The sequence below is a fragment of the Tamandua tetradactyla genome, chromosome 1 (genome assembly GCF_023851605.1).
Source record: "Tamandua tetradactyla isolate mTamTet1 chromosome 1, mTamTet1.pri, whole genome shotgun sequence".
In the NCBI taxonomy this organism is placed as follows: Eukaryota; Metazoa; Chordata; class Mammalia; order Pilosa; family Myrmecophagidae; genus Tamandua; species Tamandua tetradactyla.
Genome location: NC_135327.1, coordinates 229,461,433 through 229,486,191, shown reverse-complemented (window position 1 = coordinate 229,486,191; position 24,759 = coordinate 229,461,433). Strand labels below are relative to the sequence as shown.

The 24,759-nt window shown below is 42.2% G+C and overlaps 1 long non-coding RNA gene across 1 annotated transcript in view; it reads right to left on the bottom strand.

Annotated features, from left to right (window-relative positions):
* Window positions 1-24,759, bottom strand: part of LOC143688345 (uncharacterized) — a 72,959-nt gene that overhangs the window by 25,306 nt on the left and 22,894 nt on the right. Inside the window, exon 2 of the long non-coding RNA XR_013177962.1 lies at window positions 21,640-21,722. This is a non-coding gene — a long non-coding RNA (uncharacterized LOC143688345). The remainder of the gene's footprint in view (window positions 1-21,639; window positions 21,723-24,759) is intronic.

Genomic DNA, 24,759 nt, shown 5'->3' with positions numbered 1-24,759 from the left:
TAAACAAACTGTGGTATATACATACGATGGAATATTATGCAGGTTTAAGACAGAATAAACTTATGAAGCATGTAATAACATGGATGGACCTAGAGAACATTATTCTGAGTGAGTCTAGCCAAAAACTAAAAGACAAATACTGTATGGTCCCATGATGTGAACGGACATTTGAGAATAAACTTGAAATATGTCATTGGTAACAGAGTCCAGCAGGAGTTAGGAACAGGGTAAGATAATGGGTAATTGGAGCTGAAGGGATACAGACTGTGCAACAGGACTATATATAAAAACTCAAAAATGGACAGCACAATAATACCTAATTGTAAAGTAATCATGTTAAAACACTGAATGAAGTTGCGTCCGAGCTATAGGTTTTTGTTTTGTTTTGTTTTGTTTTGTTTTTACTACTATTACTTTTATTTTTTTCTCTATATTAACATTCTGTATCTTTTTCGGTTGTGTTGCTAGTTCTTCTAAACTGATGCAAATGTACTAAGAAACGATGATCATGCATCTATGTGATGATGTTAAGAATTACTGATTGCATATGTAGAATGGTATGACTTCTAAATATTGGGTTAATTTCTTTTTTTCCGTTAATTAATAAAAAAAAAAAAAAACAGGGGCCTAGATTGCAAGCTTTTAGAGTAGACACATTAAGTCCAGAGTGGTGATTATTATTTCTGGATTTTGAGAGGCTGTTTTATATATATAACCTGATATTTAGAGATAAGAATGAAGCCGAACAGGTTGAGGTTAATGTAATTCAGAGCACAGGGATAAGGAAGACAGTGTCTATATTTTGGAACCATATACACTCTTTGAGACCAATGGAAGAAAGGTTTATTTTGTCTGGAACTGAAATTTTCTGTAGTGCAGAAAAATCTAATTCAATCTATCTGTATAGCTCATTTGAACAATTGAAACATAGGGAGCACAGAATAAGAAAGAGGTCCTTTAATCCCATATAGATTATTGCAATGCTTGGATACGTCCTACAGTATATTAAGCAGATAATCAAAAAGTATTGGCAAAGTCCCCTAAGGGAGGGGAGAAAGAACATGAAACTATTAAACCTTACCATCACAGAATCCCCTGATACTGTGTCAAACTTTAGGGACACCCAAATAAATAGGCCATGCCCTTGATCATGAGGCTTACTCTTGTGAAGTTTATGTAGGTAGTGGAGAAGCTTAGACCTATAGGCATACCTAAAATACTTCTGGGGAACCTCTTTTGTTGCTCAGATGTGGCTTCAGTCTCTCTAAGCCCAACTCTGCAAGCGAAATAATTGCCCTCCCCTCTATGTGGGACATGACATCCAGGGGTGAAAGTCTCCCTGGCGATGTAGGAGATGATTCCCAGGGATGAATCCAGACCTGGCACCATGGAATCAACAATTCCCTCCTGACAAAAATGGAGAAAAGAAGTGTAATTAATAAAGTATCAGTGGCAGAAAGAGTTCAAATAGAGTCGAGAAGCTACTCTGGAGGTTGCTCTTATGCAAGCTTCAGTTAGACCTTGCTACCTATCATAACTTGCCAACCCCCAACCAGGACCATTCCAGCTAATCCTAAAGAACACCTAGGGCAATATATAAGATTCCACAAGGGTTCCAGGCACTAGAGTAACTTTCCAGAAACCTACACTCTCCAGATGGGTCCCTGGTCCAGATAAGTCCTGAAACCTAGCCCAGCCTCTCCAGAACATCAGATAGTTCCATCTCCCTGCCCCATATTAGTGACAGACCCTTCCAATATGAAAAATTTAGAATCGCCAAAGCCGAAACACCCCCAAAGAGACAGATGGAAAGATCAAAGGTGATGATGGAGTTCTACAGAGAAAATAGGATGTAACAAATGAATATGAGTGCTGAATCATTAAATTGGTATCTTTTAGTCTCCAGTATTTTAGAGCAGCTAGAAGTAAAAACCTAAAATTTGAAATTGTAACCCATGTCAAACTCTGAAATATGTTCTACAACTGATTGTGGTGCTGTGCTTTGAAATGTATAGCTTTGTTCGTATATATGTTATTTTTCACAAAAAAAGGAAAAAAGGTCGATTGTGATGATAAAAAAATATATATTTAAGCCCTCTAGCCTCCTATATTCTGGAGCACCTAGAAAGGAAAATAGGAGAGGATGGTATGGTAGCACATGACAAATTCTGGGATCTGTCCTGTACCTACTTGTTGATCTTTAACAAGTGCTCTGAAAAATATTCTTTAATTTCTTTGTTTTGCAGATATATGTTATACTATACAATAAAAAAAATGAGATGACAATGTCTGCCCCAAATATGTATCCAAAGCCTTAACATTTTATTTACCATGGCGCCCAGCAATTCCATTTCTAATTCATTTGTCCTAAAGAATCAATTGGACAAGAGCTAAAGATGAATATACCACAATTTTTTTCAAAGCATTGAACACAATAGCAAAAAAAAAGATTAGAAACAAGTCCAAACTTAGGGGAATATTGAAATAAATATAATACCTTTGTAGTGGAATACTTTTTAGCTACTAAGGATGATGTTATGAAAGTACATTCTTTAATATGAAAAAATATTTGTTATGTACAGAAAAAAAGAAATTTATAAAACATCATATTCACTAGGATCCTATTTTGTACCAAGAAAACTATATAAATCTTGGAGAGAATTTTGGAAGGACAAATACTTATATATGATTTTTATTTTCTCCTTATAGTTGGATATACTTAACAATTATCCAATAATTAGCATTCATTACTTATCAAATTTTTAAATAATAATAATTCCTGCGTACCTAATGTATAGGGATGTTGTAGGGTAGGGTTGCATGTTTGTCACTAAAAATTTCATAAGCATGTAGAGGAATGCTTCCAAGGGGGAAGAAGTATGGGGACTCTTGAAACAATGTAACGTTTCATTTAAAAGTGCTTTCCTAGGGCTACTGCAGTGTTTATCAGCAATCAGAGAAATAATGCTAAGATTATGCAGGAACAATTAGCCTTCAGGTATGAATCAATGTGGGAATTCACCCAAGTACTGAAGATACAAACCCAAGGTTGTCTTCAGCCTCAGTGGCAACAAAATGTCCCGGAATAAGCCAATTACAAGGGGTGAAAAAGTCCTGGGCAGCCGGGATTATCTGGTAATCATAATAGGGCAGGGGACATTGTTGATGGCATGTGTGCTGAGAGCAGGAAGCCTTTAAAACCTAAACTGACAGAATTAAATAAGTAGCCCTGGCAGGAAAGTTAAAGCAAGTGTTTAATCGCACGCCACCAAACTAAATTCTGTTGTCCTGGTAACTCTAATGCTCTGATAAAGGAGCTATCAGGCATCTTTCAGAAATGGGACTTTATCATGACTTTTTAGCAAAAATTCAGAAGCCATTCCTTCTACGTCTTGTCCTATGGCCGCGGGATTTCTGTCTCAAGGGCACAGTCGCCATGTGTGTCCCCAGGCCTGGGACTTAACCAGGGGGTGGAGAGGTGGACCCCTCGGCCTCCGCAGAGCGGGGTTCGGTTCCCGGGCCGCCGCCGCGTGGCCTGTCCGGGTGACACCCGGGGCTCTGCCGACCTCGCGTTGGGTTCTGCCAACCGGGAGCCCCCCGCGAGGGAACAGAGGGAGGGAGGGGTCAGCACCGCCTCCGGTCGCTCTGCCCTGACCCGCCCGCCTGCGCCCCCTCCGCCCCCCACACCTCTTTCCCAGCCCAGCACCCCGCGGACCCAGCCCGGGAAGGCACCGCGCCCAGCTGCACGGCTCAGGCCATCGCCGGGGCTATGGCTGCAAGAGGGGGCTCTCTGGGCGCCACCCGGGATTCAGGGCTGACGCTGCCCATCGTGGGACAGATAACGCTGACTAGGTGAGCCACGTAACAAGTAACCCCAAATCTCAGGGGCTCAACGCAAGTAAAATGTGTTTCCTGCTTACAGGACAGGACAGTGAGGTCTGCAGGGCCCAGGAGAAGTCAACCCCACAAGGATTCTTGGGGGCCCAGAACCCCTGGGCCCGGATGCCCCGGTTCTTGCAGCAGGTGCGTGGCGTAGGATCCAGGGGTCGCCGGCATTGCGTCCACTCTCTCCCAGAGGCCGGCCTGGGGCCCCTTCCTGCAGGGACTGCCTGCTGTCCTCTCGCTGGGGCCGTCTCCACTGCCCTCCCCGCAGGCCTAGCTGCTCCGGAATTTCAGCACCGGCAGCACGAAACCGAATTCAATCGCAGCCACACACCTCAAGCAAGGGCTCTGTGATTTGCTTTTCTGGAACAAGGAGCCTGGGGTCCCACAATTCGGGCCCCTCCAAAGCCAGGCTTCAACTTCCTTCTTTCTCTGCAATCGTTAAAGTAGGGGTTACGTTCCCAGGGTTGCCTGGGCATCACATCCCGATTCTAGGATGGAGGAGGAGGGGAGGCAAAGGACAAAGGGGCGTGCCAACCAAGTTTGTGCCTTTTTAAAAAGCTTTTCCAGAAGCCCCGTCAAGCAGACTGTGCCTTCCACTGGAGCCTGAGGGTGTAGATAAAATACAGAATGTTCAATTAAATTTGAATTTCAAATAAGGAACAAATAATTTTTTAGTGAAAGTATGTGTGTCCCATGCTGCATGTCCTGTTTTTTTGTTTCTTTTTGCTAAATCTAGAAAGTCTAGCCTAGGGAAACGTATGTCTTTTTTTTTTTTTAATTAAAAAAATTAACTACACAACATTTAGAAATCATTCCATTCTACATATACAATAAGTAATTCTTAATATCATCACATAGATGCATATTTATCGTTTCTTAGTACATTTGCATTGATTTAGAAAAAGAAATAGAAAGACAACAGAAAAAGAAATAAAACGATAATAGAAAAAAATAAAAATAAATAAAAAAGAAAAAAGAAAAAAAAACTATACCTCAGATGCAGCTTCATTCAGTGTTTTAACCTAATTACATTACAATTAGGTAGTATTGTGCTGTCCATTCTGAGTTTTTGTACCCAGTCTTGTTGCACAGTCTGTATCCCTTCAGCTCCAATTACCCATTATCTTACCCTATTTCTATCTCCTGATGGTCTCTGTTACCAATGACTTATTCCAAGTTTATTCTCTAATGTCGGTTCACATCAGTGAGACCATACAGTATTTGTCCTTTAGTTTTTGGCTAGACTCACTCAGCATAATGTTCTCTAGATCCATCCATGTTATTACATGCTTCATAAGTTTATTCTGTCTTAAAGCTGCATAATATTCCATCATATGTATATACCACAGTTTGTTTAGCCACTCGTCTGTTGATGGAGATTTTGGCTGTTTCCATCTCTTTGCAATTGTAAATAATGCTGCTATAAACATTGGTGTGCAAATGTCCGTTTGTGTCTTTGCCCTTAAATCCTTTGAGTATATTCCCAGCAATGGTATTGCTGGGTCATATGGCAATTCTATATTCAGCTTTTTGAGGAACCGCCAAACTGCCTTCCACAGTGGTTGCACCATTTGACATTCCCACCAACAGTGGATAAGTGTGCCTCTTTCTCCGCATCCTCCCCAGCACTTGTCATTTTCTGTTTTGTTGATAATGGTCATTCTGGTGGGTGTGAGATGATATCTCATTGTGGTTTTGATTTGCATTTCTCTAATGGCCAGGGACATTGAGCATCTCTTCATGTGCCTTTTGGCCATTTGTATTTCCTCTTCTGAGAGGTGTCTGTTCAAGTCTTTTTCCCATTTTGTAATTGGATTGGCTGTCTTTTTGTTGTTGAGTTGAACAATCTCTTTATAAATTCTGGATACTAGACCTTTATCTGATAGGTCGTTTCCAAATATTGTCTCCCATTGTGTAGGCTGTCTTTCTACTTTCATGATGAAGTTCTTTGATGCACAAAAAGTGTTTAATTTTGAGGAGCTCCCATTTATTTATTTCTTTCTTCAGTGCTCTTGTTTTAGGTTTAAGGTCCATAAAACCGCCTCCAATTGTAAGATTCATAAGATATCTCCCTACATTTTCCTCTAACTGCTTTATGGTCTTAGACCTAATGTTTAGATCTTTGATCCATTTTGAGTTAACTTTTGTATAGGGTGTGAGATACGGGTCCTCTTTCATTCTTTTGCATATGGATATCCAGTTCTCTAGGCACCATTTATTGAAGAGACTGTTCTGTCCCAGGTGAGTTGGCTTGACTGCCTTATCAAAGATCAAATGTCCATAGATGAGAGGGTCTATATCTGAGCACTCTATTCGATTCCATTGGTCGATATATCTATCTTTATGCCAGTACCATGCTGTTTTGACCACTGTGACTTCATAATATGCCTTAAAGTCAGGCAGCGTGAGACCTCCAGCTTCGTTTTTTTTCCTCAAGATACTTTTAGCAATTCGGGACAACCTGCCCTTCCAGATAAATTTGCTTATTGGCTTTTCTATTTCTGAAAAATAAGTTGTTGGGATTTTGATTGGTATTGCGTTGAATCTGTAAATCAATTTAGGTAGAATTGACATCTTAACTATATTTAGTCTTCCAATCCATGAACACGGTATGCCCTTCCATCTATTTAGGTCTTCTGTGATTTCTTTTAACAGTTTTTTGTAGTTTTCTTTGTATAGGTCTTTTGTCTCTTTAGTTAAATTTATTCCTAAGTATTTTATCTTTTAGTTGCAAGTGTAAATGGAATTCATTTCTTGATTTCCCCCTCAGCTTGTTCATTGCTAGTGTATAGAAACACTACAGATTTTTGAATGTTGATCTTGTAACCTGCTACTTTGCTGTACTCATTTATTAGCTCTAGTAGTTTTGCTGTGGATTTTTCAGGGTTTTCGACGTGTAATATCATATCATCTGCAAACATAGTTTTGCTTCTTCCTTTCCAATTCTGATGCCCTGTATTTCTTTTTCTTGTCTAATTGCTCTGGCTAGAACCTCCAACACGATGTTGAATAACAGTGGTGATAATGGACATCCTTGTCTTGTTCCTGATCTTAGGGGGAAAGTTTTCAGTTTTTCCCCATTGAGGATGATATTAGCTGTGGGTTTTTCATATATTCCCTCTATCATTTTAAGGAGGTTCCCTTGTATTCCTATCCTTTGAAGTGTTTTCAACAGCAAAGGGTGTTGAATCTTGTCAAATGCCTTCTCTGCATCAATTGAGATGATCATGTGATTTTTCTGCTTTGATTTGTTGATATGGTGTATTACATTAATTGATTTTCTTATGTTGAACCATCCTTGCATACCTGGGATGAATCCTACTTGGTCATGATGTATAATTCTTTTAATGTGTTGCTGGATTCGATTTGCTAGAATTTTATTGAGGATTTTTGCATCTATATTCATTAGAGAGATTGGTCTGTAGTTTTCTTTTTTTGTAATATCTTTGCCTGGTTTTGGTATGAGGGTGATGTTGGCTTCATAGAATGAATTAGGTAGCTTTCCCTCCACTTCGATTTTTTTGAAGAGTTTGAGCAGAGTTGGTACTAATTCTTTCTGGAATGTTTGGTAGAATTCACATGTGAAGCCGTCTGGTCCTGGACTTTTCTTTTTGGGAAGCTTTTGAATGACTGATTCAATTTCTTTACTCGTGATTGGTTTGTTGAGGTCATCTATTTCTTCTTGAGTCAAAGTTGGTTGTTCATGCCTTTCTAGGAACTTGTCCATTTCATCTAAATTGTTGTATTTATTAGCGTAAAGTTGTTCATAGTATCCTGTTATTACCTCCTTTATTTCTGTGAGGTCAGTGGTTATGTCTCCTCTTCCATTTCTGATCCTATTTATTTGCGTCCTCTCTCTTCTTCTTTTTGTCAATCTTGCTAAGGGCCCATCAATATTGTTGATTTTCTCATAGAACCAACTTCTGGTCTTATTGATTTTCTCTATTGTTTTCATGTTCTCAATTTCATTTATTTCTGCTCTAATCTTTGTTATTTCTTTCCTTTTGCCTGCTTTGGGGTCAGTTTGCTGTTCTTTCTCCAGTTCTTCCAAGTGGACAGTTAATTCCTGAATTTTTGCCCTTTCTTCTTTTTTTTTTTTTTTAATCTCTTTTTTTTTATTATTAATTAAAAAAAGAATTAACAAAACAATTAGAAATCATTCCAATCTACATGTACAATCAGTAATTCTTAATAACATCACATAGTTGCATATTCATCATTTCTTAGTACATTTGCATCGATTTAGAAAAAGAAATAAAAAGACAACAGAATAAGAATTAAAACAATAATAGAAAGAAAAAAAAACCAAAAAAAACAAAAACAAAAAACCTATACCTCACATGCAGATTCATTCAGTGTTTTAACATAATTGCATTACAATTGGGTAGTATTGTGCTGTCCATTTCTGAGTTTTTATATCCAGTCCCGTTGTACAGTCTGTATCCCTTCATCTCCAATTATCCCTTCTCTTTTTTTTTTTTTTTAATTAACGGAAAAAAAGAAATTAACCCAACATTTAGAGATCATACGATTCTACACATGCAATCATTAATTCTTAACATCATCACATAGATGCATGATCATCATTTCTTAGTACATTTGCATTGGTTTAGAAGAACTAGCAACATAACCGAAAAAGATATAGAATGTTAATATAGAGAAAAAAATAAAAGTAATAATAGTAAAATCAAAACAAAACAAAACAAAACAAAACAAAAACCTATAGCTCAGATGCAGCTTCATTCAGTGTTTTAACATGATTACTTTACAATTAGGTATTATTGTGCTGTCCATTTTTGAGTTTTTGTATCTAGTCCTGTTGCACAGTCTGTATCCCTTCAGCTTCAATTACCCATTGTCTTACCCTGTTTCTAACTCCTGCTGAACTCTGTTACCAATGACATATTTCAAGTTTATTCTCGAATGTCCGTTCACATCAGTGGGACCATACAGTATTTGTCCTTTAGTTTTTGGCTGGATTCACTCAGCATAATATTCTCTAGGTCCATCCATGTTATTACATGGTTCATAAGTTTATCTTGTCTTAAAGCTGCATAATATTCCATCGTATGTATATACCACAGTTTGTTTAGCCACTCTTCTGTTGATGGAGATTTTGGCTGTTTCCATCTCTTTGCAATTGTAAATAATGCTGCTATAAACATTGGTGTGCAAATGTCCGTTTGTGTCTTTGCCCTTAAGTCCTTTGAGTAGATACCTAGCAATGGTATTGCTGGGTCGTATGGCAATTCTATATTCAGCTTTTTGAGGAACCGCCAAACTGCCTTCCACAGTGGTTGCACCCTTTGACATTCCCACCAACAGTGAATAAGTGGGCCTCTTTCTCCGCATCCTCTCCAGCACTAGTCATTTTCTGTTTTGTTGATAATGGCCATTCTGGTGGGTGTGAGATGATATCTCATTGTGGTTTTGATTTGCATTTCTCTAATGGCCAGGGACATTGAGCATCTCTTCATGTGCCTCTTGGCCATCCGTATTTCCTCTTCTGAGAGGTGTCTGTTCAAGTCTTTTTCCCATTTTGTAATTGGGTTGGCTGTCTTTTTGTTGTTGAGATGAACAATCTCTTTATAAATTCTGGATATTAGACCTTTATCTGATATATCATTTCCAAATATTGTCTCCCATTGTGAAGGCTGTCTTTCTACTTTCTTGATGAAGTTCTTTGATGCACAAAAGTGTTTAATTTTGAGGAGTTCCCATTTATTTATTTCCTTCTTCAGTGCTCTTGCTTTAGGTTTAAGGTCCATAAAACCGCCTCCAGTTGTAAGATCCATAAGATATCTCCCAACATTTTCCTCTAACTGTTTTATGGTCTTAGACCTAATGTTTAGATCTTTGATCCATTTTGAGTTAACTTTTGTATAGGGTGTGAGAGATGGGTCTTCTTTCATTCTTTTGCATATGGATATCCAGTTCTCTAGGCACCATTTATTGAAGAGACTGCTCTGTCCCAGGTGAGTTGGCTTGACTGCCTTATCAAAGATCAAATGTCCATAGATGAGAGGGTCTATATCTGAGCACTCTATTCGATTCCATTGGTCGATATATCTATCTTTATGCCAATACCATGCTGTTTTGACCACTGTGGCTTCATAATATGCCTTAAAGTCAGGCAGCGCGAGACCTCCAGCTTCGTTTTTTTTCCTCAAGATGTTTTTAGCAATTCGGGGCACCCTGCCCTTCCAGATAAATTTGCTTATTGGTTTTTCTATTTCTGAAAAATAAGTTGTTGGGATTTTGATTGGTATTGCATTGAATCTGTAAATCAATTTAGGTAGGATTGACATCTTAACTATATTTAGTCTTCCAATCCATGAACACGGTATGCCCTTCCATCTATTTAGGTCTTCTGTGATTTCTTTTAGCAGTTTTTTGTAGTTTTCTTTATATAGGTTTTTTGTCTCTTTAGTTAAATTTATTCCTAGGTATTTTATTCTTTTAGTTGCAATTGTAAATGGGATTCGTTTCTTGATTTCCCCCTCAGCTTGTTCATTACTAGTGTATAGAAATGCTACAGATTTTTGAATGTTGATCTTGTAACCTGCTACTTGGCTGTACTCATTTATTAGCTCTAGTAGTTTTGTTGTGGATTTTTCCGGGTTTTCGACGTATAGTATCATATCGTCTGCAAACAGTGATAGTTTTACTTCTTCCTTTCCAATTTTGATGCCTTGTATTTCTTTTTCTTGTCTAATTGCTCTGGCTAAAACCTCCAACACAATGTTGAATAATAGTGGTGATAGTGGACATCCTTGTCTTGTTCCTGATCTTAGGGGGAAAGTTTTCAATTTTTCCCCATTGAGGATGATATTAGCTGTGGGTTTTTCATATATTCCCTCTATCATTTTAAGGAAGTTCCCTTGTATTCCTATCTTTTGAAGTGTTTTCAACAGGAAAGGATGTTGAATCTTGTCGAATGCCTTCTCTGCATCAATTGAGATGATCATGTGATTTTTCTGCTTTGATTTGTTGATATGGTGTATTACATTAATTGATTTTCTTATGTTGAACCATCCTTGCATACCTGGGATGAATCCTACTTGGTCATGATGTATAATTCTTTTAACGTGTTGTTGGATACGATTTGCTAGAATTTTATTGAGGATTTTTGCATCTGTATTCATTAGAGAGATTGGTCTGTAGTTTTCTTTTTTTGTAATATCTTTGCCTGGTTTTGGTATGAGGGTGATGTTGGCTTCATAGAATGAATTAGGTAGTTTTCCCTCCACTTCGATTTTTTTGAAGAGTTTGAAGAGAATTGGTACTAATTCTTTCTGGAACGTTTGGTAGAATTCACATGTGAAGCCATCTGGTCCTGGACTTTTCTTTTTAGGAAGCTTTTGAATGACTAATTCAATTTCTTTACTTGTGATTGGTTTGTTGAGGTCATCTATGTCTTCTTGAGTCAAAGTTGGTTGTTCATGTCTTTCCAGGAACCCGTCCATTTCCTCTAAATTGTTGTATTTATTAGCGTAAAGTTGTTCATAGTATCCTGTTATTACCTCCTTTATTTCTGTGAGGTCAGTAGTTATGTCTCCTCTTCCATTTCTGATCTTATTTATTTGCATCCTCTCTCTTCTTCTTTTTGTCAATCTTGCTAAGGGCCCATCAATCTTATTGATTTTCTCATAGAACCAACTTCTGGTCTTACTGATTTTCTCTATTGTTTTCATGTTTTCAATTTCATTTATTTGTGCTCTAATCTTTGTTATTTCTTTCCTTTTGCTTGCTTTGGGGTTAGCTTGCTGTTCTTTCTCCAGTTCTTCCAAATGGATAGTTAATTCCTGAATTTTTGCCTTTTCTTCTTTTCTGATATAGGCATTTAGAGCAATAAATTTCCCTCTTAGCACTGCCTTTGCTGCGTCCCATAAGTTTTGATATGTTGTGTTTTCATTTTCATTCGCCTCGAGGTATTTGCTAATTTCTCTAGCAATTTCTTCTTTGACCCAGTCGTTGTTTAGGAGTGTGTTGTTGAGCCTCCACGTATTTGTGAATTTTCTGGCACTCTGCCTATTATTGATTTCCAACATCATTCCTTTATGGTCCGAGAAAGTGTTGTGTAAGATTTCAATCTTTTTAAATTTGTTGAGACTTGCTTTGTGACCCAGCATATGGTCTATCTTTGAGAATGATCCATGAGCACTTGAGAAAAAGGTGTATCCTGCTGTTGTGGGATGTAATGTCCTATAAATGTCTATTAAGTCTAGTTCATTTATAGTAATATTCATATTCTCTATTTCTTTGTTGATCCTCTGTCTAGATGTTCTGTCCCTTGATGAGAGTGGTGAGTTGAAGTCTCCAACTATTATGGTATATGAGTCTATTTCCCTTTTCAGTGTTTGCAGTATATTCCTCACGTATTTGGGGGCATTCTGATTCGGTGCGTAAATATTTATGATTGTTATGTCTTCTTGTTTAATTGTTCCTTTTATTAGTATATAGTGTCCTTCTTTGTCTCTTTTAACTGTTTTACATTTGAAGTCTAATTTGTTGGATATTAGTATAGCCACTCCTGCTCTTTTCTGGTTGTTATTTGCATGAAATATCTTTTCCCAACCTTTCACTTTCAACCTATGTTTATCTTTGGGTCTAAGATGTGTTTCCTGTAGACAGCATATAGAAGGATCCTGTTTTTTAATCCATTCTGCCAATCTATGTCTTTTGATTGGGGAATTCAGTCCATTGACATTTAGTGTTATTACTGTTTGGATAATATTTTCCTCTAACATTTTGCCTTTTGTATTATATATATCATATCTGATTTTCCTTCTTTCTACACTCTTTTCCATATCTCTCTCTTCTGTCTTTTTGTATCTGACTCTAGTGCTCCCTTTAGTATTTCTTGCAGAGCTGGTCTCTTGGTCACAAATTCTTTCAGTGACTTTTTGTCTGAGAATGTTTTAATTTCTCCCTCATTTTTGAAGGATAATTTTGCTGGATATAGGAGTCTTGGTTGGCAGTTTTTCTCTTTTAGTATTTTAAATATATCATCCCACTGTCTTCTAGCTTCCATGGTTTCTGCTGAGAAATCTACACATAGTCTTATTGGGTTTCCCTTGTATGTAATGGATTGTTTTTCTCTTGCTGCTTTCAAGATCCTCTCTTTCTCTTTGACCTCTGACATTCTAACTAGTAAGTGTCTTGGAGAACGCCTATTTGGGTCTAATCTCTTTGGGGTGCGCTGCACTTCTTGGATCTGTAATTTTAGGTCTTTCATAAGAGTTGGGAAATTTTCAGTGATAATTTCTTCCATTAGTTTTTCTCCTCCTTTTCCCTTCTCTTCTCCTTCTGGGACACCCACAACACGTATATTTGTGCGGTTCATATTGTCCTTGAGTTCCCTGATACCCTGTTCAAATTTTTCCATTCTTTTCCCTATAGTTTCTGTTTCATTTTGGAATTCAGATGTTCCATCCTCCAATTCACTAATTCTATGTTCTGTCTCTTTAAATCTATCATTGTAGCTATCCATTATTTTTTCTATGTTTGCTACTTTATCCTTCACTTCCATAAGTTCTGCGATTTGTTTTTTCAGTTTTTCTATTTCTTCTTTATGTTCAGCCCATGTCCTCTTCATGTCCTCCCTCAATTTATCGATTTCATTTTTGAAGAGGTTTTCCATTTCTGTTCGTATATTCAGCATTAGTTGTCTCAGCTCTTGTGTCTCATTTGAGCTATTGGTTTGTTCCTTTGACTGAGCCATATTCTCAATCTTTTGAGTGTGGACAGTTATCTTCTGCTGCTGGCGTCTGGGCATTTATTCAGATTTCTCTTGGTGTTGGACCCAGCAAGGTTGTAATATTTTTCTGTGAAATCTCTGGGTTCTGTTTTTCTTATCCTGCCCAGTAGGTGGCGCTCGTGGCACACGTTTGTCTGCGGGTCCCACCAGTAAAAGGTGCTGTGGGACCTTAAACTTTGGAAAACTCTCGCCGTCCTGGGGGTTCGCTAGCCGAAGCGGCTTGAGCCGGCCCAGGGTCCGAACGCAGGGAGGGTTGCTGGTCGCCGCAGCCAGGGAAAGAGCCCGTCCGAATTTCCTAGTCGGCCCTGGGCAACAAGCGTGGCAGGAGGGCGCCAGCAGCAGCGGCCCACCCGAGAGAGTGCACGTTCCCCGGGAGTCACGGGGTCACCGTTCTCCGCGGCCTGGGGGTTTCCGATCCAATTCTCTCCTTGGTCCGGGGGCTGCGCGTGGTGTGGGCGCCAGTCGCCTTGGTTTCAGGGGACCACCTCTCCAATTCTCCCAGCCGGCCCGGGAAGGGGGAAGGGAGTAACTCCGGCCGCTTGCCACCCCGTCCGGTAAGGCCCGCGCGCCTCGGCGATCTCACCTGAGCTGCTTCTCTCAGCCAGCCAGCCGTTCCAGGATGGGGTACGCTGTCTTTTTTATCTCTGTTGTGGCTTTGGGTGCTTTCTGTATCGTTTCTACTCCCCTAGTAGGTGTCCTGGAGAAGAAACTAAGATCCGCGCGTCTTACTAAGCCGCCATCTTCCAGGAAGTCCCTCTTCTTTTTTGATATAGGCATTTAGGGCAATAAATTTCCCTCTTAGCACTGCCTTTGCTGCATCCCATAGGTTTTGATATGTTGTGTTTTCATTTTCATTCGCCTCGAGATATTTACTAATTTCTCTTGCAATTTCTGCTTTGACCCACTTGTTGTTTAAGAGTGTGTTGTTCAGCCTCCACGTATTTGTGAATTTTCTGGCACTCTGCCTTTTGTTGATTTCCAACTTCATTCCTTTATGATCTGAGAAAGTGTTTTGTATGATTTCAATCTTTTTAAATTTGTTGAGACTTGCTTTGTGACCCAGCATATGGTCTATCTTTGAGAATGATCCATGAGCACTTGAGAAAAAGGTGTATCCTGCTGTTGTGGGATGTAATGTCCTATAAATGTCTGTTAAGTCTAGCTCATTTATTGTAATATTCAAATTCTCTGTTTCTTTATTGATTCTCTGTCTAGATGTTCTATCCATTGATGAGAGTGGGGAATTGAAGTCTCCAACTATTATGGTAGATGTGTCTATTTCCCTTTTCAGTGTTTGTAGTGTATTCCTCATGTATTTTGGGGCATTCTCATTCGGTGTGTAAATATTTATAATTGTTATGTTTTCTTGTTTAATTGTTCCTTTTATTAGTAGATCATATCCTTCTTTGTCTCTTTTAACTGTTTTACATTTGAAGTCTAATTTGTTGGATATTAGTATAGCTACTCCTGCTCTTTTCTGGTTGTTATTTGCATGAAATATCTTTTCCCAACCTTTCACTTTCAACCTATGTTTATCTTTGGGTCTAAGATGTGTTTCCTGTAGACAGCATATAGAAGGATCCTGTTTTTTAATCCATTCTGCCAATCTATGTCTTTTGATTGGGGAATTCAGTTCATTAACATTTAGTGTTATTACTATTTGGGTAATACTTTCCTCTACCATTTTGCCTTTTGTATTATATATATCATATCTAATTTTCCTTCTTTCTACACTCTTCTCCACACCTCTCTCTTCTGTCTTTTCGTATCTGACTCTAGTGCTCCCTTTAGTATTTCTTGCAGAGCTGGTCTCTTGGTCACAAATTCTCTCAGTGACTTTTTGTCTGAAAATGTTTTAATTTCTCCCTCATTTTTGAAGGACAATTTTTCTGGATATAGAATTCTTGGTTGGCAGTTTTTCTCTTTTAGTAATTTAAATATATCATCCCACTGTCTTCTTGCCTCCATGGTTTCTGCTGAGAAATCTACACATAGTCTTATTGGGTTTCCCTTGTATGTGATGGATTGCTTTTCTCTTGCTGCTTTCAAGATCCTCTCTTTCTCTTTGACCTCTGACATTCTAACTAGTAAGTGTCTTGGAGAACGCCTATTTGGATCTATTCTCTTTGGGGTATGCTGCACTTCTTGGATCTGTAATTTTAGGTCTTTCATAAGAGTTGGGAAATTTTCAGTGATAATTTCTTCCATTAGTTTTTCTCCTCCTTTTCCCTTCTCTTCTCCTTCTGGGACACCCACAACACATATATTTGTGCACTTCATATTATCATTCAATTCCCTGAGCCCCTGCTCAAATTTTTCCATTTTTTTCCCTATAGTTTCTGTTTCTTTTTGGATTTCAGATATTCCATCCTCCAGTTCACTAATTCTAACCTCTGTCTCTTGAAATCTACCATTGTAGGTTTCCATTGTTTTTTTCATCTCTTCTACTGTATCTTTCATTCCTATAAGTTCTGTGATTTGTTTTTCAGACTTTCCATTTCTTCTTTTTGTTCATCCCTTGCCTTCTTCATGTCCTCCCTCAATTTATTGATTTGGTTTTTGAAGAGGTTTTCCATTTCTGTTCGTATATTCAGAATTAGTTGTCTCAGCTCCTGTATCTCATTTGAACTATTGGTTTGTTCCTTTGACTGGGCCATATCTTCAATTTTCCTGGTGTGATTTGTTATTTTTTGCTGGCGTCTGGACATTTAATCAGTTTTCCCTGAGGGTGAGACCCAGCAGGTTGAAAGACTTTCCTGTGAAATCTCTGGACTCTGTTTTTTTTTATCCTGCCCAGTAGGTGGCACTTGTCTGTCTGCGGGTCCCACCAGCAAAAGATGTTGTGGCTCCTTTATTAATGCCACTATTGGTGTTTGGTTGGACCCAGTCCCTGCCACTGTCAGAAACTCCCTCCTCTCCCTCCGGGCAGCCGCCTGTGGGGGAGGGGCACCGGTCACCGGCCGCCGCAGCTTGGGGAGCCTGCTGATCTGATACTCGTAGCCGGTCCGGGAAGCTGCCCGCGAAAGAGGGGCGCCAGCCACCACGGCATGGGAAACTTGCGTCTCCGAGACTCTCAGCCGGTCAGGGAAGGAGGGAGGGAGGGGCGCCGGCCACCGGCCGCTGCGGCCCAGGGAAGTGCGCGCCGCTCAGGGAGCTCACCGCAGCAGAGTCTCGCAGATGGTCTAGCCAGTCCAGACTGGGGTACGCTGTGTGTCCATTCCCTGCCGTGGCCCCAGGAGCTGTTTTGCACTGTTTCTGGTCACCTAGTAGTTGCTCTGGAGGAGGAACTAAGACGCGCGTACCTTACTAAGCCGCCATCTTCTGTATGTCTTTTTTATAGGCATACAGCCTCTCTGAAAGATGGGAGGTTTCTGTTGGTAAGGAAGAAGGGAAAGAAGCATCTTGTAGGCAGCTAGATGTGTGGCCATGGTGACCGATTGGCCCCATACTTGCCAGTGACCCAGGAACAGAAGTGGCCTGGATCTATCTGCCAAGAAAATTTTTCTTTTGATACAACAGGACAGACTCGCCTTTTCCCTGGACAAGAGACAGGGGCACTTGAGGTGCAGCAGCCACCTTGAGACCATGAGGTGACAAGCAGAAGGAAAGAGGCTTGTATGGCATAGTTGGGGAAGCAGAAAGGTGGAAAGGACCTCGGACCAGCAGGGACCATCATACTGCCGTGCCATTGGGACAGCCCCAGCCCAGACTTGTTAAAGCTCGTGACAGATGGCCAACTCTGTAAGCATCACCGCATGGCTCACCCTTTCTTTCTCTCTCTCTCTTTTACTTCCCCTTCCTGCCTCATCTTCCCCTACCCCATTCTTTTGTTTCTCAACAGAACACATCCCCAACTGGCACATACCTTTTTCACGCAGAATCAGGAAGTGCTATTATCAATGGTGTCAGGATAAGAGAACCAATCAAGAATTAAACCAATACCGAAAGGAGGGTAAGCGGAGAGACTTCCCCAAAACAAAGCCAGGACCGCTGGGTGAAGCTGACTCCAAAGCTCACCTCCCTCTTGTTAATTCGAGTCAGCCAATGTTTTTATTGCTGAAGATGATCTGAGATGGACCTTCTCTTCCTTTAGGAAAAGCATCCTGTCTGATAAACCACAGGCTTCCACACAATACGTATTTGGCTAACAGATTTGACAACGTTTTATCTCATTGTACCAAGACAGAGAAATAAAATTAATCTTAGGCGGTTAACACAGCAGGCATTTTAAAGTAGGAATGTATACATTTTTAAAAACAAAAGTGAAAATTGTTCAATTGAAAGCCTTGTCAAGTATGTTTTATCCCTATTCTCCTATGTGTTCGTATGGCCTGTAAGAAGATTAAGAACTTTAGTGTTAATTATTCCCACTGTTTCCGTAGTCACGTGCCCCAGTGTTACATTTTTAAGTTTCAGTAACTGGACTGCTGAGACTTACAGAGGAAGAACGCACGTTAAGATGTCATATTCGATTCTCAACATGTGATTGTCATTATCTCCCAACTCGATAAGGCCTATAAACGTATGAGCTATGCATGCGCGACCATAACTCTTTAAAATCTTGTAGCTTGACATTTATAACCATCCCAGCCAGCAGGAGTTCATTTTAGCTGGTTGCATTTACGGTTTCAAACGTGCCCTCTAGGCTCTTTGGAGACACTATAAAGTAGCGTGGCAAAAAAACAGCACGATTCATGTCGTCGGCCAGGTTTCCTTTGACATGAAGTGGGTGTGACAGAGCCGAGAGGGGGATGGGCGAGAGACGGGGCCTGGGGCCTGGGTCCGTACAGACAGGGCAACAACGGAGAAAAGGCCTGGAGTCAAAAAGAAGTGCGAGTGGTCATTTCACAAATTGCTTGATGCGAACAGTCAAACCCTTTAGGCAGCTGGGACTGAGCAGGTCCTTGGAAAGCTGCCTGCCCAGGCAGGGACGCGGCCACGGACAACAGCGTCCGAAGCTCGGGGAGTACGTGCACAGAAGGGAAATTCTGCTGGGTGGAATGTTCCTCGAACTGAGTAGGCCCCGACCTGGGGAGCTCTTCTTGTTGGAGGGGGGACGGTCCTCGAGGGGACGGGCGGCCTTTATAGTGATGGACACCGACCTGTAGCCCTGGAAGAGTTTATTCCATGGTGGGAAACTCGTACTTGGGGAAGCACAGAACTTGTCACTGACACTTAGTCCAAAACGTTCCGAAATGATCAAGTGTATTTACTCTGAGGAATTTGCTCAGGTTAAAAGTACTCCATTCTCCATTATTCGTTTCTCACCGCCCTTTCTCTTCAGCTATGTACACATGTATTTATAAATATACGTCTGTATATAGACATATAATACTCAGACGTACACACACGCATGCAATCACCATTATTCACCGAGTTGTTGCTTACCAGTTAGTCTTCCCCAGAAACCTACCTGCAGCACCACAGGCAGCACCCACAGTGCTTCGTGGGCATCTGCACACATGCAGAGTGGCAAAATGCTACCGTCGGCCACTCCGCATCCTCAGCTGAGGTGGCACGAGGCAGGACTCTGTCCTCTCGGACACTGTCCTCTCGCTTCTGCTCGCATGCCGCAAACAAGGGCTGTCTTCACGGGGTAGTAGGTGCCACGCTTTTCTCGTTTTGAGGTTTTCGTTGCTGATTTTTTTCTGTCTAATATGGTCCCCAAGTGCGGTGCTGAGTGCTAGAGGCTCCAAAGGGCAAGGCAGCAGGGATGTGCCGTTCAGAGAAAGTATGTGAGCTGGACAAGCTGAGGCCTGAGTTCCAGCGTCGTTAATGAAGCAATGACACGTATGGAATAAAGTGTCTTTCAGCAGAAGTCCACATAAAGCGGGCTGTGTGTTATCGGTTGATGAGAATGTGACCAGTGTCTCGCAGGCACCTAACCCTGCACTTCTCCCAGGAGCTATGGGTCAGTAGTCCCTAATTTGCTGTTTTCAGTGACTTCATAGCACACAACTCCTACAAATTATGAGGCTCAACTGTGTATATACACACATGCACACACATATGTGTATATACATTACATACTGTATGTGTGCACACAGCATTCCCTCTCACACACACGCAGAGAAAATACTACATACCTATGATACTGTATACACTATTTGCTATGCATATGTAACAACTATAGATTTATATCTACCTGTAATGTAAAAACATTTTTTCACTTTTTAAGAAAAAGCAATGAGAACTAACTGAAGAACAGATATTTTCCGATCATGCGCCCCCTGCCCCAACTCTCCTTACAAAGATGACCAGCAGCGGCCGTGTTTGGGCACCAGGCTGGGGACAGCTCCCCACCAGCTGCACAGTTGGAGGAGGGGATGAAAGAAAGACGGCGGCCGATAGGACAGAATGAATGATCACACCCCCAGCACTGCCCAGGTGTTGTGAAACTTTCTACTTCCTCCTTCCGTCGTGTCTGCCTAAGTTAAGGATGTTTTGGTAAAAAAGGGTAAAATGGCCCTTTAGCCCACTTTTCTGGTCGCTTCCGCAGCCGGGCCTCCAGCAAGGGCTTCCCAAGGGCCCCCAAATCTCCCTGCCTTCTCACACCTCTAATCTTGTCTCATTTTTTAAAGACATGCCATTTTTTTCATCATACCAAATAGCTGGCTTGGCTATATTTCTCACTCTTTCAGCTGCTGTGTCAATACTTCAAAACATTCAGGCAGTTAGCTCAATTCCATCAAAACCTGTCACAACGTCTGGCGCTGCGCTGATGCAGCCCGCGGCACTGGAGGGGATACGGCCGCTGCGTTCTCAGGGCTTCTGCGCCCAGTGGAGCGCCCCACGGCCCGGGAGCCCTGCGGGGCCAGCTCAGGAGGGCAGTGGGTACCCCAAGAGGGCTCCACGTTTGACCTCCCCAAGCCTGGAGGGGGTGGAAAACTATAGCTCCCTGTGGAGCTGCCACGGTAGTTTAAAAATGCAGGAAAAGGTAGGTTTCGCAGGCAATTTCACTTAGTGGTTTAATGTCCTTTAACTTGGATTTGTTTTTGTGGCAAACTGCCGTGGGTCTTTAGGAAAGCAGGATGCCCAGTGCCCGGTCTCAACTCACCCAAGACAGCGAGTGTGCGAAAGGACGGGAGAGAGGGGGGCTGCTGGTGGAGGGGAGGGGAACCCTTCCACCTGGAAGGGCAGTGTCGCGAGAGGCCACAGAGAGGGGTCAGGGTGAGCTGGTGGGGCAAGAAAGTAAAGCTTTAGACACTGTGAAACGGCCTTTAACTGCAGTGGAAATGGGCTTTATTTCGAAAGCAAATTATCCCGTTTTTATTCTAAATGTTTCTGTCCTTAAAAGTACTAGCGAATATTGACGCAGCCCCATAGCTCTTTGTCACTGCTCTGGCTGAGAGGACGTCCAAGCCTGGACTTAGCTAGCCTCTGGGGGTGAAGGAAGGGTGCTTCCCTAAAAGCAGCCAGATCGCCTCTCCTGGACTTCCAGAAAATTCGCAACCGCCTAGCAGTGAGGGACTTGAGGCAGACAGGATAGACTTTCCCCACAATTATGAAACGAGGCAGTTTCGTGTCTTGAATGACAATAATATAGACAGATAATTAGATCCTAATTTCTGCTTCAGTGTCCTCAGCCCTCAACAGCTAAATGGTAATTTACTCATGAATTTCCCTTGGCGTGGATCTCCTGCACAAACATAAGAAAAATTAAAGTCAAAGAACTGCCTCCTAGCCTATGTCTTTTTTCATATTAAAAATGTGTATCTCGTGCAAATATTAAAAGGTATAAAATAAAGCTTTGACGTCCTCCGTAGAGTCACCAAGACACTAACAAGCTGTTTTGCATTTATTCGCAGGAAAAGAAGAGGAGATAGGAGGAAGGGCGGAGACAAGGAGGGAAGGCAGGTGAAACAAAACCCTCCCGGCTCAGGAGGAGGGGCCAGGAGCTGCCCCAGGGCTTCCTTTTTATTCTTGCTAATTTATGCTATTTACAGAAACATCAAAAACTATGCATGAACATTTTTATAAATGATGAAACTCACTCTTTGACCTCCCAGAAGTAGCCACTGTCAGTGTTTTTAGGTAGCCCTTAGCATTAGCTTCTTTAAGAGAACGTCCTGTGTTCCTAAAAGAGAAGAACAGAGATGTGGAAGGAGCAATCCTGCTGCTCTCCCCGCCCCCGTCTCCTCAGTTCTAGAACCTTCTATCTGGCCTGCCAGCATTAGGGGGTAATGCTCAGGCCCCCCGCCCCACCTCACCCCACGGTGACCTCCAGCCCCAGGAGGGGATGTCAACTTCCACCTGGCCAAAGTCTTAAACCCCAAAACTTGAAGAAGAGTGGATCTAAGTGAGAATGGCCAGGTTTTGGCCTCTCTGCTCCCACCTCACAGGGAATTTGTTTGCTGTACCGCGTCATCAGTGTCTGTTTGGGCAGGACTAAGAATTTCACCCCGGGTGACTCTCTGGAGCAGCTGCCTCCGGAAAAGAATGTCCACCAAAGTCAAGGGCACGACTTAATGTTCACAGTTCTGAGGCTTATGCCATCTGGGGAGGGATGTTCCTTAAGAAAAAGGAGGGCGGGCCACGGTGGCTCAGCAGGCAGAGTTGTCACCTGCCATGCTGGAGACCTGGGTTTGATCCCCGGTGCCTGCCCATGCAAGAGAAAAAAGAAGGAAACAACACCCAGAATGCAACTTGTAGTGCAAGAGTAAATATTTAGTTAGAATGAGAAGACAGTTCACAACAAGCAACAAATCTTAAAAAGCTGACCAGCGCTGCACACGTCACCAAATCTGGAAAAGCACGCAGAGCTCTGAGCTGGCCGGCAGCCGTGGAGACGCTGTCCAGGGGCGAGTGTCGGGCTCTGCTCGCTTCTGCTCCCCACATGCCAGCAAGGCCAGCGGGGACCAGGGACCCCACAGCCAGCCCCTGGACCGGCACCCCCGTCACAGCACGAGCTGTGCGGCCACAGTGGGAGGGCCCCGCTCTACGCTGAACACCCAGCAATAGCACCCCACAGGGCACCTGTGAACCCCATGGACATGCACCCCAAACCCCACCAGCTCAGCTTCCCCATCGCCAGACCCCAGAAATGCCCACAGTCACGCCAATGCCACCACCTCGAGGGAAAACGGGACAAGTCAAGGGGAAAGATGCAGCAATCCCAACCAACTGTGATTAAACCGTGTCACTTTCGGTATAATTTTCCAAAAACCACTGTCACACACACGCGTGCCCCTGGGAAGGGGTCTGTGCAGAGGTGCCTGGCATGGAGCCCGCAGGCTTCCCTGCACGTCTGCCTCTGCCCACTGCCAGGGCCACCTGTGTGCAGCCCCTTGGAAAAGCTCGAAGTGCCGAGGGGGTCACCACCAAACTGGGTGAAGAGACAACATTTACTTGAGGTCCAGAGGGGCGTCCCAAAAGGTGCCCCCAGAGAGCTGAAATTGAGGGGTGTGGGGCCAGCCACAGCCCTGGCAGAGAAAACACACCAAACACAAGCCCCAGAGACATCATAAGGCTGTCACCCCAAATTGCAGGCAGGTACCCACAAAGGCGCCCCACAGGGTTAGCCCCCACAGAGGGGGTGGGATTTACTGATCCCGGGTGGGACACAGCTCTCGGGACACTGCCAGGGAGGCCGGCGCATTCTAAACACAAACTGCCTCCCCAGCATTTGGAGTCCTGTGGAGTGCCACGGCAGCCATGTTAGTGATATTTTATGGCTTCTCCAACAGAGTCCTGAAGGCAGGCAGCACCCCATTGAAGAGAGCTGCAGGCTCGGGGTGTCACAAGCCAAGCTTTGCTCATTATTAAATAAGGCACTTAGCTGCTCCAACCTCAGCTTCCTCACCTGTAAAATAGGGATACTATCATCCACTAATAGTAATAATTGATCCCATCAATTATTAAATATTAATCAATAATTAATCATAGTTTAGGTTAATAATGGGATTATTGAGCATTCATTATATCTGTGATGAATCTGCCACAAACGAAATGCTCAGCTATGGGTATTATAAAGCTGCCTTTCCAACTTGCTCTGCCACAAATTAGCAGCCCGCACAAAGAGGGCACCTAAGTGTCCGGTGTTCTCGCTGTCACAGGAGTAAATAAACGCTCCCTGTTAAATAGTGTCTGCAACACCAATTGGGGTGGAGAGGGTGTGGTCAGGCCAGGACGCTGTCTGAAACTTGCATCGTCTTTGGTTTATTTGAAATGAAAATTCTCTGAGGATGAGTTATAAGAGGGTTGGTACAAGTGGGGGGTGGTGAGCAGAGAAGGGATTAATTACAAGTAATATGTATGTGATAAAATAATTAAAATGTTAAATATAAAATTGCTATTTTTACAACTGAGGGCTACGTAAATTACAAATCATCAGAACTCATTTAAAGGATTAGAGAGCGATTTCCTGAGCCACAGCCTTGGAAAGGCTCACGCGATTAGACCTCTAACTCGGAGCTTGCGTCAGGGTCACTCCAAAGTGATGCCCAGTAAATTAGAGAAATTCAGCTCACTTCTTGATTGTGTATTATCATTCACACACACATACACACACACACACACACCCCTATCTCAACAAGAAATGCACACGCACAGCATTTCTGAATCTAGCGGAAGAAAGAAAGCCCTGCCGAGTCCTCCTGCCTTTCTTCTAAGCCTCCACATTCCAGATTAATTCTACGAATATTTTAGCAATGCTTGTGTTTAAAAAAAAATTACAAATTTGATACAGTGGCAAGAATGATACAAACCACATCAGCCTGTTCTAAAGGGAAGATTTCAAGGAGAAAAAACATGCTACCGCATTGCCAGCTCACATCCCCCCTCCAGAGTGACTGAGGCAGCGCCCCCCCCACGTGGGATGGGGGACCTAGAACACACCTGGAGAGGAGACGGTGCCCGTCCCACACGCGCGTGCCGCCCCACAGCTTGCCGTGCCCCTTACGAGAGTTCCTGGAGATCTTGGCTTCTCTGTATATCCGTCTACAGTAAGGACAACCAGCATTTGCTAATCACTTACTATCTGCTGGTTTCTTATCTATTCTGCATAGCAACCCAGTGACACAGTTATAATTATTTTTCCCATTTTGTTGATGAGGCAAGTGGGGAACAGAGACTTGAGGTAACTTGCCTCAGTGAGTCTGGGCTCAAATCCATTG